At 47.5% G+C, this 13,265-nt stretch overlaps 26 non-coding genes across 26 annotated transcripts; all 26 read right to left on the reverse strand.

Moving 5' to 3' along the window:
- Positions 1-434: 434 nt before the first annotated feature.
- On the reverse strand, positions 435-506 carry Trnat-agu (transfer RNA threonine (anticodon AGU)). Its single transcript has one exon. It is a non-coding gene; the product is annotated as a tRNA-Thr (tRNA).
- Positions 507-827: 321 nt separating this feature from the next.
- Trnak-cuu (transfer RNA lysine (anticodon CUU)) lies at positions 828-900 on the reverse strand. Its single transcript has one exon. It is a non-coding gene; the product is annotated as a tRNA-Lys (tRNA).
- A 439-nt stretch (positions 901-1,339) lies between these two features.
- Positions 1,340-1,412, reverse strand: Trnar-ucg (transfer RNA arginine (anticodon UCG)). The gene has a single exon. It is a non-coding gene; the product is annotated as a tRNA-Arg (tRNA).
- A 548-nt stretch (positions 1,413-1,960) lies between these two features.
- Positions 1,961-2,032, reverse strand: Trnat-agu (transfer RNA threonine (anticodon AGU)). Its single transcript has one exon. It is a non-coding gene; the product is annotated as a tRNA-Thr (tRNA).
- A 321-nt stretch (positions 2,033-2,353) lies between these two features.
- Positions 2,354-2,426, reverse strand: Trnak-cuu (transfer RNA lysine (anticodon CUU)). Its single transcript has one exon. It is a non-coding gene; the product is annotated as a tRNA-Lys (tRNA).
- Positions 2,427-2,865: 439 nt separating this feature from the next.
- On the reverse strand, positions 2,866-2,938 carry Trnar-ucg (transfer RNA arginine (anticodon UCG)). Its single transcript has one exon. It is a non-coding gene; the product is annotated as a tRNA-Arg (tRNA).
- Positions 2,939-3,474: 536 nt separating this feature from the next.
- Positions 3,475-3,546, reverse strand: Trnat-agu (transfer RNA threonine (anticodon AGU)). Its single transcript has one exon. It is a non-coding gene; the product is annotated as a tRNA-Thr (tRNA).
- A 322-nt stretch (positions 3,547-3,868) lies between these two features.
- On the reverse strand, positions 3,869-3,941 carry Trnak-cuu (transfer RNA lysine (anticodon CUU)). The gene has a single exon. It is a non-coding gene; the product is annotated as a tRNA-Lys (tRNA).
- Positions 3,942-4,380: 439 nt separating this feature from the next.
- Positions 4,381-4,453, reverse strand: Trnar-ucg (transfer RNA arginine (anticodon UCG)). The gene has a single exon. It is a non-coding gene; the product is annotated as a tRNA-Arg (tRNA).
- Positions 4,454-5,001: 548 nt separating this feature from the next.
- Trnat-agu (transfer RNA threonine (anticodon AGU)) lies at positions 5,002-5,073 on the reverse strand. Its single transcript has one exon. It is a non-coding gene; the product is annotated as a tRNA-Thr (tRNA).
- Positions 5,074-5,395: 322 nt separating this feature from the next.
- On the reverse strand, positions 5,396-5,468 carry Trnak-cuu (transfer RNA lysine (anticodon CUU)). Its single transcript has one exon. It is a non-coding gene; the product is annotated as a tRNA-Lys (tRNA).
- Positions 5,469-5,907: 439 nt separating this feature from the next.
- On the reverse strand, positions 5,908-5,980 carry Trnar-ucg (transfer RNA arginine (anticodon UCG)). Its single transcript has one exon. It is a non-coding gene; the product is annotated as a tRNA-Arg (tRNA).
- A 545-nt stretch (positions 5,981-6,525) lies between these two features.
- On the reverse strand, positions 6,526-6,597 carry Trnat-agu (transfer RNA threonine (anticodon AGU)). Its single transcript has one exon. It is a non-coding gene; the product is annotated as a tRNA-Thr (tRNA).
- Positions 6,598-6,919: 322 nt separating this feature from the next.
- On the reverse strand, positions 6,920-6,992 carry Trnak-cuu (transfer RNA lysine (anticodon CUU)). Its single transcript has one exon. It is a non-coding gene; the product is annotated as a tRNA-Lys (tRNA).
- Positions 6,993-7,431: 439 nt separating this feature from the next.
- On the reverse strand, positions 7,432-7,504 carry Trnar-ucg (transfer RNA arginine (anticodon UCG)). Its single transcript has one exon. It is a non-coding gene; the product is annotated as a tRNA-Arg (tRNA).
- A 548-nt stretch (positions 7,505-8,052) lies between these two features.
- Positions 8,053-8,124, reverse strand: Trnat-agu (transfer RNA threonine (anticodon AGU)). Its single transcript has one exon. It is a non-coding gene; the product is annotated as a tRNA-Thr (tRNA).
- Positions 8,125-8,445: 321 nt separating this feature from the next.
- Positions 8,446-8,518, reverse strand: Trnak-cuu (transfer RNA lysine (anticodon CUU)). Its single transcript has one exon. It is a non-coding gene; the product is annotated as a tRNA-Lys (tRNA).
- Positions 8,519-8,957: 439 nt separating this feature from the next.
- Positions 8,958-9,030, reverse strand: Trnar-ucg (transfer RNA arginine (anticodon UCG)). Its single transcript has one exon. It is a non-coding gene; the product is annotated as a tRNA-Arg (tRNA).
- A 545-nt stretch (positions 9,031-9,575) lies between these two features.
- On the reverse strand, positions 9,576-9,647 carry Trnat-agu (transfer RNA threonine (anticodon AGU)). The gene has a single exon. It is a non-coding gene; the product is annotated as a tRNA-Thr (tRNA).
- A 321-nt stretch (positions 9,648-9,968) lies between these two features.
- Trnak-cuu (transfer RNA lysine (anticodon CUU)) lies at positions 9,969-10,041 on the reverse strand. Its single transcript has one exon. It is a non-coding gene; the product is annotated as a tRNA-Lys (tRNA).
- Positions 10,042-10,480: 439 nt separating this feature from the next.
- Positions 10,481-10,553, reverse strand: Trnar-ucg (transfer RNA arginine (anticodon UCG)). Its single transcript has one exon. It is a non-coding gene; the product is annotated as a tRNA-Arg (tRNA).
- A 551-nt stretch (positions 10,554-11,104) lies between these two features.
- Positions 11,105-11,176, reverse strand: Trnat-agu (transfer RNA threonine (anticodon AGU)). The gene has a single exon. It is a non-coding gene; the product is annotated as a tRNA-Thr (tRNA).
- A 321-nt stretch (positions 11,177-11,497) lies between these two features.
- Positions 11,498-11,570, reverse strand: Trnak-cuu (transfer RNA lysine (anticodon CUU)). The gene has a single exon. It is a non-coding gene; the product is annotated as a tRNA-Lys (tRNA).
- Positions 11,571-12,009: 439 nt separating this feature from the next.
- On the reverse strand, positions 12,010-12,082 carry Trnar-ucg (transfer RNA arginine (anticodon UCG)). Its single transcript has one exon. It is a non-coding gene; the product is annotated as a tRNA-Arg (tRNA).
- Positions 12,083-12,633: 551 nt separating this feature from the next.
- Positions 12,634-12,705, reverse strand: Trnat-agu (transfer RNA threonine (anticodon AGU)). Its single transcript has one exon. It is a non-coding gene; the product is annotated as a tRNA-Thr (tRNA).
- A 321-nt stretch (positions 12,706-13,026) lies between these two features.
- Trnak-cuu (transfer RNA lysine (anticodon CUU)) lies at positions 13,027-13,099 on the reverse strand. Its single transcript has one exon. It is a non-coding gene; the product is annotated as a tRNA-Lys (tRNA).
- Between the last annotated feature and the right edge of the window lie 166 nt (positions 13,100-13,265).

Consider the following 13,265-nt stretch of genomic DNA (forward strand, 5'->3'; position numbering starts at 1 on the left):
CGATGCTACTTCTTGCTGTGTCCCATCGCAAGTTACATTCAAGCCCTTATGACGCTGATCAAACAAGAGGTTGCAAATCAGCTTCAATCGCTTACTGCCATCTCAGTCGGTTGCAGAAGGTACCTCACCCTATGTCATACAAAGGCGAGTTGCCGCTATTACCAAGGCGGCGGCGGCGCCGACGACGACGACGACGACAACCGCGAGGGTCTCTACCAGGGGTAGAAAATACTTCACAAGAACTAAGTATTTCACGTCGGCATTCTCCAGAGACTGCCAAAAGCAGCAGTTTCTGGTGCCTACTTTAATAGCACCATTCGCACTTTTCATTTGCGAGAGCATTTCTTAAATACCGCACCCATTCATAATTTTTTTTATTCTTGACCGCTTTTTTCGAAAGGGCTACGGTAGAAGGGGCTGTTACAAAATTCGTTTGCCTCCTGTGAGGATCGAACTCACGACCTCTGGTTTACTAGACCAGCGCTCTGCCAATGAGCTAAGGAGGCGCCGCCTGGTGCATTTTTCGGGTACTTTATTCTTATGGAGTAGTGAATCGGAGCCCTTCAGCTGGAAACGCACCGCATTAGCGACCATTATTTGTATTTAGTTAGCACAGCTGCTGCTTTCCTACACATCTCACACGATATCGATGTACACCTAAAATTCCAAAACAACACATTTATTTCATTTCAGAGTTACTTTCAGCTTCAAAAACCATTCCTCTGATATTCATACGAAGCTAGGCATCGTCGTAACCCGTTACGTTCATTACGCAAAGCTCACGAGAGGGGCGCAGGTTGCATCCGCGTAGACACAAAATTTCGCGCCGCCCAGCGTGGGGCTCGAACCCACGACCCTGAGATTAAGAGTCTCATGCTCTACCGACTGAGCTAGCCGGGCTCCACACAACGCATTACGAGCCATACAATACTTATGGGACCTGCGACCATCTATGGAAGGTCCTTTTCACTACAGCTTATTTCCTGCTGCCACAAATGAGCTACAATCCTATTCAATGAAAAATTGTGTCCGAAAGGAATCAAATCTACTTGAAATGATACGTGGCTATCAGCACCGTTATTCAACACACATGCTCGACTGTGCGCAGACGCCTGTGGCGTAGCTCTTGGGTCCTGAATCAGACGCAGTAGTTCCAACAAAAACTCTCCTGATCGAAACAGTGCCGAAAATTTCGCTACAGAACCCCCTTGTCTTGCTTGTGCTTCAGGTAGACGCCGGTTTGCAGCCAGGAAGCGGACAGCAGCAACTTTCAACTAGTTTTGTAGTACTCAAACAACACAGCAAAACAGCATGCATCTTTTGCAGGACTGGAAAAAGTCGACCGTAACAGGATTCGAACCTGCAATCTTCGGATCCGAAGTCCGACGCCTTATCCATTAGGCCACACGGTCACTGGCGCAATCTGCTTCCCCACACACACCTCATTTTCGCCATTTGTACGCTTGCCGGAATGAATTTCCCATCTTTGACGCAATTCTCCATCTCCAATTTCAGTACTATAAATGCGATGCTACTTCTTGCTGTGTCCCATCGCAAGTTACATTCAAGCCCTTATGACGCTGATCAAACAAGAGGTTGCAAATCAGCTTCAATCGCTTACTGCCATCTCAGTCGGTTGCAGAAGGTACCTCACCCTATGTCATACAAAGGCGAGTTGCCGCTATTACCAAGGCGGCGGCGGCGCCGACGACGACGACGACGACAACCGCGAGGGTCTCTACCAGGGGTAGAAAATACTTCACAAGAACTAAGTATTTCACGTCGGCATTCTCCAGAGACTGCCAAAAGCAGCAGTTTCTGGTGCCTACTTTAATAGCACCATTCGCACTTTTCATTTGCGAGAGCATTTCTTAAATACCGCACCCATTCATAATTTTTTTTATTCTTGACCGCTTTTTTCGAAAGGGCTACGGTAGAAGGGGCTGTTACAAAATTCGTTTGCCTCCTGTGAGGATCGAACTCACGACCTCTGGTTTACTAGACCAGCGCTCTGCCAATGAGCTAAGGAGGCGCCGCCTGGTGCATTTTTCGGGTACTTTATTCTTATGGAGTAGTGAATCGGAGCCCTTCAGCTGGAAACGCACCGCATTAGCGACCATTATTTGTATTTAGTTAGCACAGCTGCTGCTTTCCTACACATCTCACACGATATCGATGTACACCTAAAATTCCAAAACAACACATTTATTTCATTTCAGAGTTACTTTCAGCTTCAAAAACCATTCCTCTGATATTCATACGAAGCTAGGCATCGTCGTAACCCGTTACGTTCATTACGCAAAGCTCACGAGAGGGGCGCAGGTTGCATCCGCGTAGACACAAAATTTCGCGCCGCCCAGCGTGGGGCTCGAACCCACGACCCTGAGATTAAGAGTCTCATGCTCTACCGACTGAGCTAGCCGGGCTCCACACAACGCATTACGAGCCATACAATACTTATGGGACCTGCGACCATCTATGGAAGGTCCTTTTCACTACAGCTTATTTCCTGCTGCCACAAATGAGCTACAATCCTATTCAATGAAAAATTGTGTCCGAAAGGAATCAAATCTACTTGAAATGATACGTGGCTATCAGCACCGTTATTCAACACACATGCTCGACTGTGCGCAGACGCCTGTGGCGTAGCTCTTGGGTCCTGAATCAGACGCAGTAGTTCCAACAAAAACTCTCCTGATCGAAACAGTGCCGAAAATTTCGCTACAGAACCCCCTTGTCTTGCTTGTGCTTCAGGTAGACGCCGGTTTGCAGCCAGGAAGCGGACAGCAGCAACTTTCAACTAGTTTTGTAGTACTCAAACAACACAGCAAAACAGCATGCATCTTTTGCAGGACTGGAAAAAGTCGACCGTAACAGGATTCGAACCTGCAATCTTCGGATCCGAAGTCCGACGCCTTATCCATTAGGCCACACGGTCACTGGCGCAATCTGCTTCCCCACACACACCTCATTTTCGCCATTTGTACGCTTGCCGGAATGAATTTCCCATCTTTGACGCAATTCTCCATCTCCAATTTCAGTACTATAAATGCGATGCTACTTCTTGCTGTGTCCCATCGCAAGTTACATTCATGCCCTTATGACGCTGATCTAACAAGAGGTTGCAAATCAGCTTCAATCGCTTACTGCCATCTCAGTCGGTTGCAGAAGGTACCTCACCCTATGTCATACAAAGGCGAGTTGCCGCTATTACCAAGGCGGCGGCGGCGCCGCCGACAACCGCGAGGGTCTCTACCAGGGGTAGAAAATACTTCACAAGAACTAAGTATTTCACGTCGGCATTCTCCAGAGACTGCCAAAAGCAGCAGTTTCTGGTGCCTACTTTAATAGCACCATTCGCACTTTTCATTTGCGAGAGCATTTCTTAAATACCGCACCCATTCATAATTTTTTTTATTCTTGACCGCTTTTTTCGAAAGGGCTACGGTAGAAGGGGCTGTTACAAAATTCGTTTGCCTCCTGTGAGGATCGAACTCACGACCTCTGGTTTACTAGACCAGCGCTCTGCCACTGAGCTAAGGAGGCGCCGCCTGGTGCATTTTTCGGGTACTTTATTCTTATGGAGTAGTGAATCGGAGCCCTTCAGCTGGAAACGCACCGCATTAGCGACCATTATTTGTATTTAGTTAGCACAGCTGCTGCTTTCCTACACATCTCACACGATATCGATGTACACCTAAAATTCCAAATACAACACATTTATTTCATTTCAGAGTTACTTTCAGCTTCAAAAACCATTCCTCTGATATTCATACGAAGCTAGGCATCGTCGTAACCCGTTACGTTCATTACGCAAAGCTCACGAGAGGGGCGCAGGTTGCATCCGCGTAGACACAAAATTTCGCGCCGCCCAGCGTGGGGCTCGAACCCACGACCCTGAGATTAAGAGTCTCATGCTCTACCGACTGAGCTAGCCGGGCTCCACACAACGCATTACGAGCCATACAATACTTATGGGACCTGCGACCATCTATGGAAGGTCCTTTTCACTACAGCTTATTTCCTGCTGCCACAAATGAGCTACAATCCTATTCAATGAAAAATTGTGTCCGAAAGGAATCAAATCTACTTGAAATAATACGTGGCTATCAGCACCGTTATTCAACACACATGCTCGACTGTGCGCAGACGCCTGTGGCGTAGCTCTTGGGTCCTGAATCAGACGCAGTAGTTCCAACAAAAACTCTCCTGATCGAAACAGTGCCGAAAATTTCGCTACAGAACCCCCTTGTCTTGCTTGTGCTTCAGGTAGACGCCGGTTTGCAGCCAGGAAGCGGACAGCAGCAACTTTCAACTAGTTTTGTAGTACTCAAACAACACAGCAAAACAGCATGCATCTTTTGCAGAACTGGAAAAAGTCGACCGTGACAGGATTCGAACCTGCAATCTTCGGATCCGAAGTCCGACGCCTTATCCATTAGGCCACACGGTCACTGGCGCAATCTGCTTCCCCACACACACCTCATTTTCGCCATTTGTACGCTTGCCGGAATGAATTTCCCATCTTTGACGCAATTCTCCATCTCCAATTTCAGTACTATAAATGCGATGCTACTTCTTGCTGTGTCCCATCGAAAGTTACATTCAAGCCCTTATGACGCTGATCAAACAAGAGGTTGCAAATCAGCTTCAATCGCTTACTGCCATCTCAGTCGGTTGCAGAAGGTACCTCACCCTATGTCATACAAAGGCGAGTTGCCGCTATTACCAAGGCGGCGGCGGCGCCGACGACGACGACGACGACAACCGCGAGGGTCTCTACCAGGGGTAGAAAATACTTCACAAGAACTAAGTATTTCACGTCGGCATTCTCCAGAGACTGCCAAAAGCAGCAGTTTCTGGTGCCTACTTTAATAGCACCATTCGCACTTTTCATTTGCGAGAGCATTTCTTAAATACCGCACCCATTCATAATTTTTTTTATTCTTGACCGCTTTTTTCGAAAGGGCTACGGTAGAAGGGGCTGTTACAAAATTCGTTTGCCTCCTGTGAGGATCGAACTCACGACCTCTGGTTTACTAGACCAGCGCTCTGCCACTGAGCTAAGGAGGCGCCGCCTGGTGCATTTTTCGGGTACTTTATTCTTATGGAGTAGTGAATCGGAGCCCTTCAGCTGGAAACGCACCGCATTAGCGACCATTATTTGTATTTAGTTAGCACAGCTGCTGCTTTCCTACACATCTCACACGATATCGATGTACACCTAAAATTCCAAATACAACACATTTATTTCATTTCAGAGTTACTTTCAGCTTCAAAAACCATTCCTCTGATATTCATACGAAGCTAGGCATCGTCGTAACCCGTTACGTTCATTACGCAAAGCTCACGAGAGGGGCGCAGGTTGCATCCGCGTAGACACAAAATTTCGCGCCGCCCAGCGTGGGGCTCGAACCCACGACCCTGAGATTAAGAGTCTCATGCTCTACCGACTGAGCTAGCCGGGCTCCACACAACGCATTACGAGCCATACAATACTTATGGGACCTGCGACCATCTATGGAAGGTCCTTTTCACTACAGCTTATTTCCTGCTGCCACAAATGAGCTACAATCCTATTCAATGAAAAATTGTGTCCGAAAGGAATCAAATCTACTTGAAATAATACGTGGCTATCAGCACCGTTATTCAACACACATGCTCGACTGTGCGCAGACGCCTGTGGCGTAGCTCTTGGGTCCTGAATCAGACGCAGTAGTTCCAACAAAAACTCTCCTGATCGAAACAGTGCCGAAAATTTCGCTACAGAACCCCCTTGTCTTGCTTGTGCTTCAGGTAGACGCCGGTTTGCAGCCAGGAAGCGGACAGCAGCAACTTTCAACTAGTTTTGTAGTACTCAAACAACACAGCAAAACAGCATGCATCTTTTGCAGAACTGGAAAAAGTCGACCGTGACAGGATTCGAACCTGCAATCTTCGGATCCGAAGTCCGACGCCTTATCCATTAGGCCACACGGTCACTGGCGCAATCTGCTTCCCCACACACACCTCATTTTCGCCATTTGTACGCTTGCCGGAATGAATTTCCCATCTTTGACGCAATTCTCCATCTCCAATTTCAGTACTATAAATGCGATGCTACTTCTTGCTGTGTCCCATCGCAAGTTACATTCAAGCCCTTATGACGCTGATCAAACAAGAGGTTGCAAATCAGCTTCAATCGCTTACTGCCATCTCAGTCGGTTGCAGAAGGTACCTCACCCTATGTCATACAAAGGCGAGTTGCCGCTATTACCAAGGCGGCGGCGGCGCCGACGACGACGACGACAACCGCGAGGGTCTCTACCAGGGGTAGAAAATACTTCACAAGAACTAAGTATTTCACGTCGGCATTCTCCAGAGACTGCCAAAAGCAGCAGTTTCTGGTGCCTACTTTAATAGCACCATTCGCACTTTTCATTTGCGAGAGCATTTCTTAAATACCGCACCCATTCATAATTTTTTTTATTCTTGACCGCTTTTTTCGAAAGGGCTACGGTAGAAGGGGCTGTTACAAAATTCGTTTGCCTCCTGTGAGGATCGAACTCACGACCTCTGGTTTACTAGACCAGCGCTCTGCCACTGAGCTAAGGAGGCGCCGCCTGGTGCATTTTTCGGGTACTTTATTCTTATGGAGTAGTGAATCGGAGCCCTTCAGCTGGAAACGCACCGCATTAGCGACCATTATTTGTATTTAGTTAGCACAGCTGCTGCTTTCCTACACATCTCACACGATATCGATGTACACCTAAAATTCCAAATACAACACATTTATTTCATTTCAGAGTTACTTTCAGCTTCAAAAACCATTCCTCTGATATTCATACGAAGCTAGGCATCGTCGTAACCCGTTACGTTCATTACGCAAAGCTCACGAGAGGGGCGCAGGTTGCATCCGCGTAGACACAAAATTTCGCGCCGCCCAGCGTGGGGCTCGAACCCACGACCCTGAGATTAAGAGTCTCATGCTCTACCGACTGAGCTAGCCGGGCTCCACACAACGCATTACGAGCCATACAATACTTATGGGACCTGCGACCATCTATGGAAGGTCCTTTTCACTACAGCTTATTTCCTGCTGCCACAAATGAGCTACAATCCTATTCAATGAAAAATTGTGTCCGAAAGGAATCAAATCTACTTGAAATAATACGTGGCTATCAGCACCGTTATTCAACACACATGCTCGACTGTGCGCAGACGCCTGTGGCGTAGCTCTTGGGTCCTGAATCAGACGCAGTAGTTCCAACAAAAACTCTCCTGATCGAAACAGTGCCGAAAATTTCGCTACAGAACCCCCTTGTCTTGCTTGTGCTTCAGGTAGACGCCGGTTTGCAGCCAGGAAGCGGACAGCAGCAACTTTCAACTAGTTTTGTAGTACTCAAACAACACAGCAAAACAGCATGCATCTTTTGCAGAACTGGAAAAAGTCGACCGTGACAGGATTCGAACCTGCAATCTTCGGATCCGAAGTCCGACGCCTTATCCATTAGGCCACACGGTCACTGGCGCAATCTGCTTCCCCACACACACCTCATTTTCGCCATTTGTACGCTTGCCGGAATGAATTTCCCATCTTTGACGCAATTCTCCATCTCCAATTTCAGTACTATAAATGCGATGCTACTTCTTGCTGTGTCCCATCGCAAGTTACATTCAAGCCCTTATGACGCTGATCAAACAAGAGGTTGCAAATCAGCTTCAATCGCTTACTGCCATCTCAGTCGGTTGCAGAAGGTACCTCACCCTATGTCATACAAAGGCGAGTTGCCGCTATTACCAAGGCGGCGGCGGCGCCGACGACGACGACGACGACAACCGCGAGGGTCTCTACCAGGGGTAGAAAATACTTCACAAGAACTAAGTATTTCACGTCGGCATTCTCCAGAGACTGCCAAAAGCAGCAGTTTCTGGTGCCTACTTTAATAGCACCATTCGCACTTTTCATTTGCGAGAGCATTTCTTAAATACCGCACCCATTCATAATTTTTTTTATTCTTGACCGCTTTTTTCGAAAGGGCTACGGTAGAAGGGGCTGTTACAAAATTCGTTTGCCTCCTGTGAGGATCGAACTCACGACCTCTGGTTTACTAGACCAGCGCTCTGCCAATGAGCTAAGGAGGCGCCGCCTGGTGCATTTTTCGGGTACTTTATTCTTATGGAGTAGTGAATCGGAGCCCTTCAGCTGGAAACGCACCGCATTAGCGACCATTATTTGTATTTAGTTAGCACAGCTGCTGCTTTCCTACACATCTCACACGATATCGATGTACACCTAAAATTCCAAAACAACACATTTATTTCATTTCAGAGTTACTTTCAGCTTCAAAAACCATTCCTCTGATATTCATACGAAGCTAGGCATCGTCGTAACCCGTTACGTTCATTACGCAAAGCTCACGAGAGGGGCGCAGGTTGCATCCGCGTAGACACAAAATTTCGCGCCGCCCAGCGTGGGGCTCGAACCCACGACCCTGAGATTAAGAGTCTCATGCTCTACCGACTGAGCTAGCCGGGCTCCACACAACGCATTACGAGCCATACAATACTTATGGGACCTGCGACCATCTATGGAAGGTCCTTTTCACTACAGCTTATTTCCTGCTGCCACAAATGAGCTACAATCCTATTCAATGAAAAATTGTGTCCGAAAGGAATCAAATCTACTTGAAATGATACGTGGCTATCAGCACCGTTATTCAACACACATGCTCGACTGTGCGCAGACGCCTGTGGCGTAGCTCTTGGGTCCTGAATCAGACGCAGTAGTTCCAACAAAAACTCTCCTGATCGAAACAGTGCCGAAAATTTCGCTACAGAACCCCCTTGTCTTGCTTGTGCTTCAGGTAGACGCCGGTTTGCAGCCAGGAAGCGGACAGCAGCAACTTTCAACTAGTTTTGTAGTACTCAAACAACACAGCAAAACAGCATGCATCTTTTGCAGGACTGGAAAAAGTCGACCGTAACAGGATTCGAACCTGCAATCTTCGGATCCGAAGTCCGACGCCTTATCCATTAGGCCACACGGTCACTGGCGCAATCTGCTTCCCCACACACACCTCATTTTCGCCATTTGTACGCTTGCCGGAATGAATTTCCCATCTTTGACGCAATTCTCCATCTCCAATTTCAGTACTATAAATGCGATGCTACTTCTTGCTGTGTCCCATCGCAAGTTACATTCATGCCCTTATGACGCTGATCTAACAAGAGGTTGCAAATCAGCTTCAATCGCTTACTGCCATCTCAGTCGGTTGCAGAAGGTACCTCACCCTATGTCATACAAAGGCGAGTTGCCGCTATTACCAAGGCGGCGGCGGCGCCGACGACGACGACGACAACCGCGAGGGTCTCTACCAGGGGTAGAAAATACTTCACAAGAACTAAGTATTTCACGTCGGCATTCTCCAGAGACTGCCAAAAGCAGCAGTTTCTGGTGCCTACTTTAATAGCACCATTCGCACTTTTCATTTGCGAGAGCATTTCTTAAATACCGCACCCATTCATAATTTTTTTTATTCTTGACCGCTTTTTTCGAAAGGGCTACGGTAGAAGGGGCTGTTACAAAATTCGTTTGCCTCCTGTGAGGATCGAACTCACGACCTCTGGTTTACTAGACCAGCGCTCTGCCACTGAGCTAAGGAGGCGCCGCCTGGTGCATTTTTCGGGTACTTTATTCTTATGGAGTAGTGAATCGGAGCCCTTCAGCTGGAAACGCACCGCATTAGCGACCATTATTTGTATTTAGTTAGCACAGCTGCTGCTTTCCTACACATCTCACACGATATCGATGTACACCTAAAATTCCAAAACAACACATTTATTTCATTTCAGAGTTACTTTCAGCTTCAAAAACCATTCCTCTGATATTCATACGAAGCTAGGCATCGTCGTAACCCGTTACGTTCATTACGCAAAGCTCACGAGAGGGGCGCAGGTTGCATCCGCGTAGACACAAAATTTCGCGCCGCCCAGCGTGGGGCTCGAACCCACGACCCTGAGATTAAGAGTCTCATGCTCTACCGACTGAGCTAGCCGGGCTCCACACAACGCATTACGAGCCATACAATACTTATGGGACCTGCGACCATCTATGGAAGGTCCTTTTCACTACAGCTTATTTCCTGCTGCCACAAATGAGCTACAATCCTATTCAATGAAAAATTGTGTCCGAAAGGAATCAAATCTACTTGAAATGATACGTGGCTATCAGCACCGTTATTCAACACACATGCTCGACTGTGCGCAGACGCCTGTGGCGTAGCTCTTGGGTCCTGAATCAGACGCAGTAGTTCCAACAAAAACTCTCCTGATCGAAACAGTGCCGAAAATTTCGCTACAGAACCCCCTTGTCTTGCTTGTGCTTCAGGTAGACGCCGGTTTGCAGCCAGGAAGCGGACAGCAGCAACTTTCAACTAGTTTTGTAGTACTCAAACAACACAGCAAAACAGCATGCATCTTTTGCAGGACTGGAAAAAGTCGACCGTAACAGGATTCGAACCTGCAATCTTCGGATCCGAAGTCCGACGCCTTATCCATTAGGCCACACGGTCACTGGCGCAATCTGCTTCCCCACACACACCTCATTTTCGCCATTTGTACGCTTGCCGGAATGAATTTCCCATCTTTGACGCAATTCTCCATCTCCAATTTCAGTACTATAAATGCGATGCTACTTCTTGCTGTGTCCCATCGCAAGTTACATTCAAGCCCTTATGACGCTGATCAAACAAGAGGTTGCAAATCAGCTTCAATCGCTTACTGCCATCTCAGTCGGTTGCAGAAGGTACCTCACCCTATGTCATACAAAGGCGAGTTGCCGCTATTACCAAGGCGGCGGCGGCGCCGACGACGACGACGACGACGACAACCGCGAGGGTCTCTACCAGGGGTAGAAAATACTTCACAAGAACTAAGTATTTCACGTCGGCATTCTCCAGAGACTGCCAAAAGCAGCAGTTTCTGGTGCCTACTTTAATAGCACCATTCGCACTTTTCATTTGCGAGAGCATTTCTTAAATACCGCACCCATTCATAATTTTTTTTATTCTTGACCGCTTTTTTCGAAAGGGCTACGGTAGAAGGGGCTGTTACAAAATTCGTTTGCCTCCTGTGAGGATCGAACTCACGACCTCTGGTTTACTAGACCAGCGCTCTGCCAATGAGCTAAGGAGGCGCCGCCTGGTGCATTTTTCGGGTACTTTATTCTTATGGAGTAGTGAATCGGAGCCCTTCAGCTGGAAACGCACCGCATTAGCGACCATTATTTGTATTTAGTTAGCACAGCTGCTGCTTTCCTACACATCTCACACGATATCGATGTACACCTAAAATTCCAAAACAACACATTTATTTCATTTCAGAGTTACTTTCAGCTTCAAAAACCATTCCTCTGATATTCATACGAAGCTAGGCATCGTCGTAACCCGTTACGTTCATTACGCAAAGCTCACGAGAGGGGCGCAGGTTGCATCCGCGTAGACACAAAATTTCGCGCCGCCCAGCGTGGGGCTCGAACCCACGACCCTGAGATTAAGAGTCTCATGCTCTACCGACTGAGCTAGCCGGGCTCCACACAACGCATTACGAGCCATACAATACTTATGGGACCTGCGACCATCTATGGAAGGTCCTTTTCACTACAGCTTATTTCCTGCTGCCACAAATGAGCTACAATCCTATTCAATGAAAAATTGTGTCCGAAAGGAATCAAATCTACTTGAAATGATACGTGGCTATCAGCACCGTTATTCAACACACATGCTCGACTGTGCGCAGACGCCTGTGGCGTAGCTCTTGGGTCCTGAATCAGACGCAGTAGTTCCAACAAAAACTCTCCTGATCGAAACAGTGCCGAAAATTTCGCTACAGAACCCCCTTGTCTTGCTTGTGCTTCAGGTAGACGCCGGTTTGCAGCCAGGAAGCGGACAGCAGCAACTTTCAACTAGTTTTGTAGTACTCAAACAACACAGCAAAACAGCATGCATCTTTTGCAGGACTGGAAAAAGTCGACCGTAACAGGATTCGAACCTGCAATCTTCGGATCCGAAGTCCGACGCCTTATCCATTAGGCCACACGGTCACTGGCGCAATCTGCTTCCCCACACACACCTCATTTTCGCCATTTGTACGCTTGCCGGAATGAATTTCCCATCTTTGACGCAATTCTCCATCTCCAATTTCAGTACTATAAATGCGATGCTACTTCTTGCTGTGTCCCATCGCAAGTTACATTCATGCCCTTATGACGCTGATCTAACAAGAGGTTGCAAATCAGCTTCAATCGCTTACTGCCATCTCAGTCGGTTGCAGAAGGTACCTCACCCTATGTCATACAAAGGCGAGTTGCCGCTATTACCAAGGCGGCGGCGGCGCCGCCGCCGACGACGACGACGACAACCGCGAGGGTCTCTACCAGGGGTAGAAAATACTTCACAAGAACTAAGTATTTCACGTCGGCATTCTCCAGAGACTGCCAAAAGCAGCAGTTTCTGGTGCCTACTTTAATAGCACCATTCGCACTTTTCATTTGCGAGAGCATTTCTTAAATACCGCACCCATTCATAATTTTTTTTATTCTTGACCGCTTTTTTCGAAAGGGCTACGGTAGAAGGGGCTGTTACAAAATTCGTTTGCCTCCTGTGAGGATCGAACTCACGACCTCTGGTTTACTAGACCAGCGCTCTGCCACTGAGCTAAGGAGGCGCCGCCTGGTGCATTTTTCGGGTACTTTATTCTTATGGAGTAGTGAATCGGAGCCCTTCAGCTGGAAACGCACCGCATTAGCGACCATTATTTGTATTTAGTTAGCACAGCTGCTGCTTTCCTACACATCTCACACGATATCGATGTACACCTAAAATTCCAAAACAACACATTTATTTCATTTCAGAGTTACTTTCAGCTTCAAAAACCATTCCTCTGATATTCATACGAAGCTAGGCATCGTCGTAACCCGTTACGTTCATTACGCAAAGCTCACGAGAGGGGCGCAGGTTGCATCCGCGTAGACACAAAATTTCGCGCCGCCCAGCGTGGGGCTCGAACCCACGACCCTGAGATTAAGAGTCTCATGCTCTACCGACTGAGCTAGCCGGGCTCCACACAACGCATTACGAGCCATACAATACTTATGGGACCTGCGACCATCTATGGAAGGTCCTTTTCACTACAGCTTATTTCCTGCTGCCACAAATGAGCTACAATCCTATTCAATGAAAAATTGTGTCCGAAAGGAATCAAATCTACTTGAAATGATACGTGGC

This window comes from Schistocerca serialis, chromosome 7 (genome assembly GCF_023864345.2).
Source record: "Schistocerca serialis cubense isolate TAMUIC-IGC-003099 chromosome 7, iqSchSeri2.2, whole genome shotgun sequence".
Lineage (NCBI taxonomy): Eukaryota > Metazoa > Arthropoda > Insecta > Orthoptera > Acrididae > Schistocerca > Schistocerca serialis.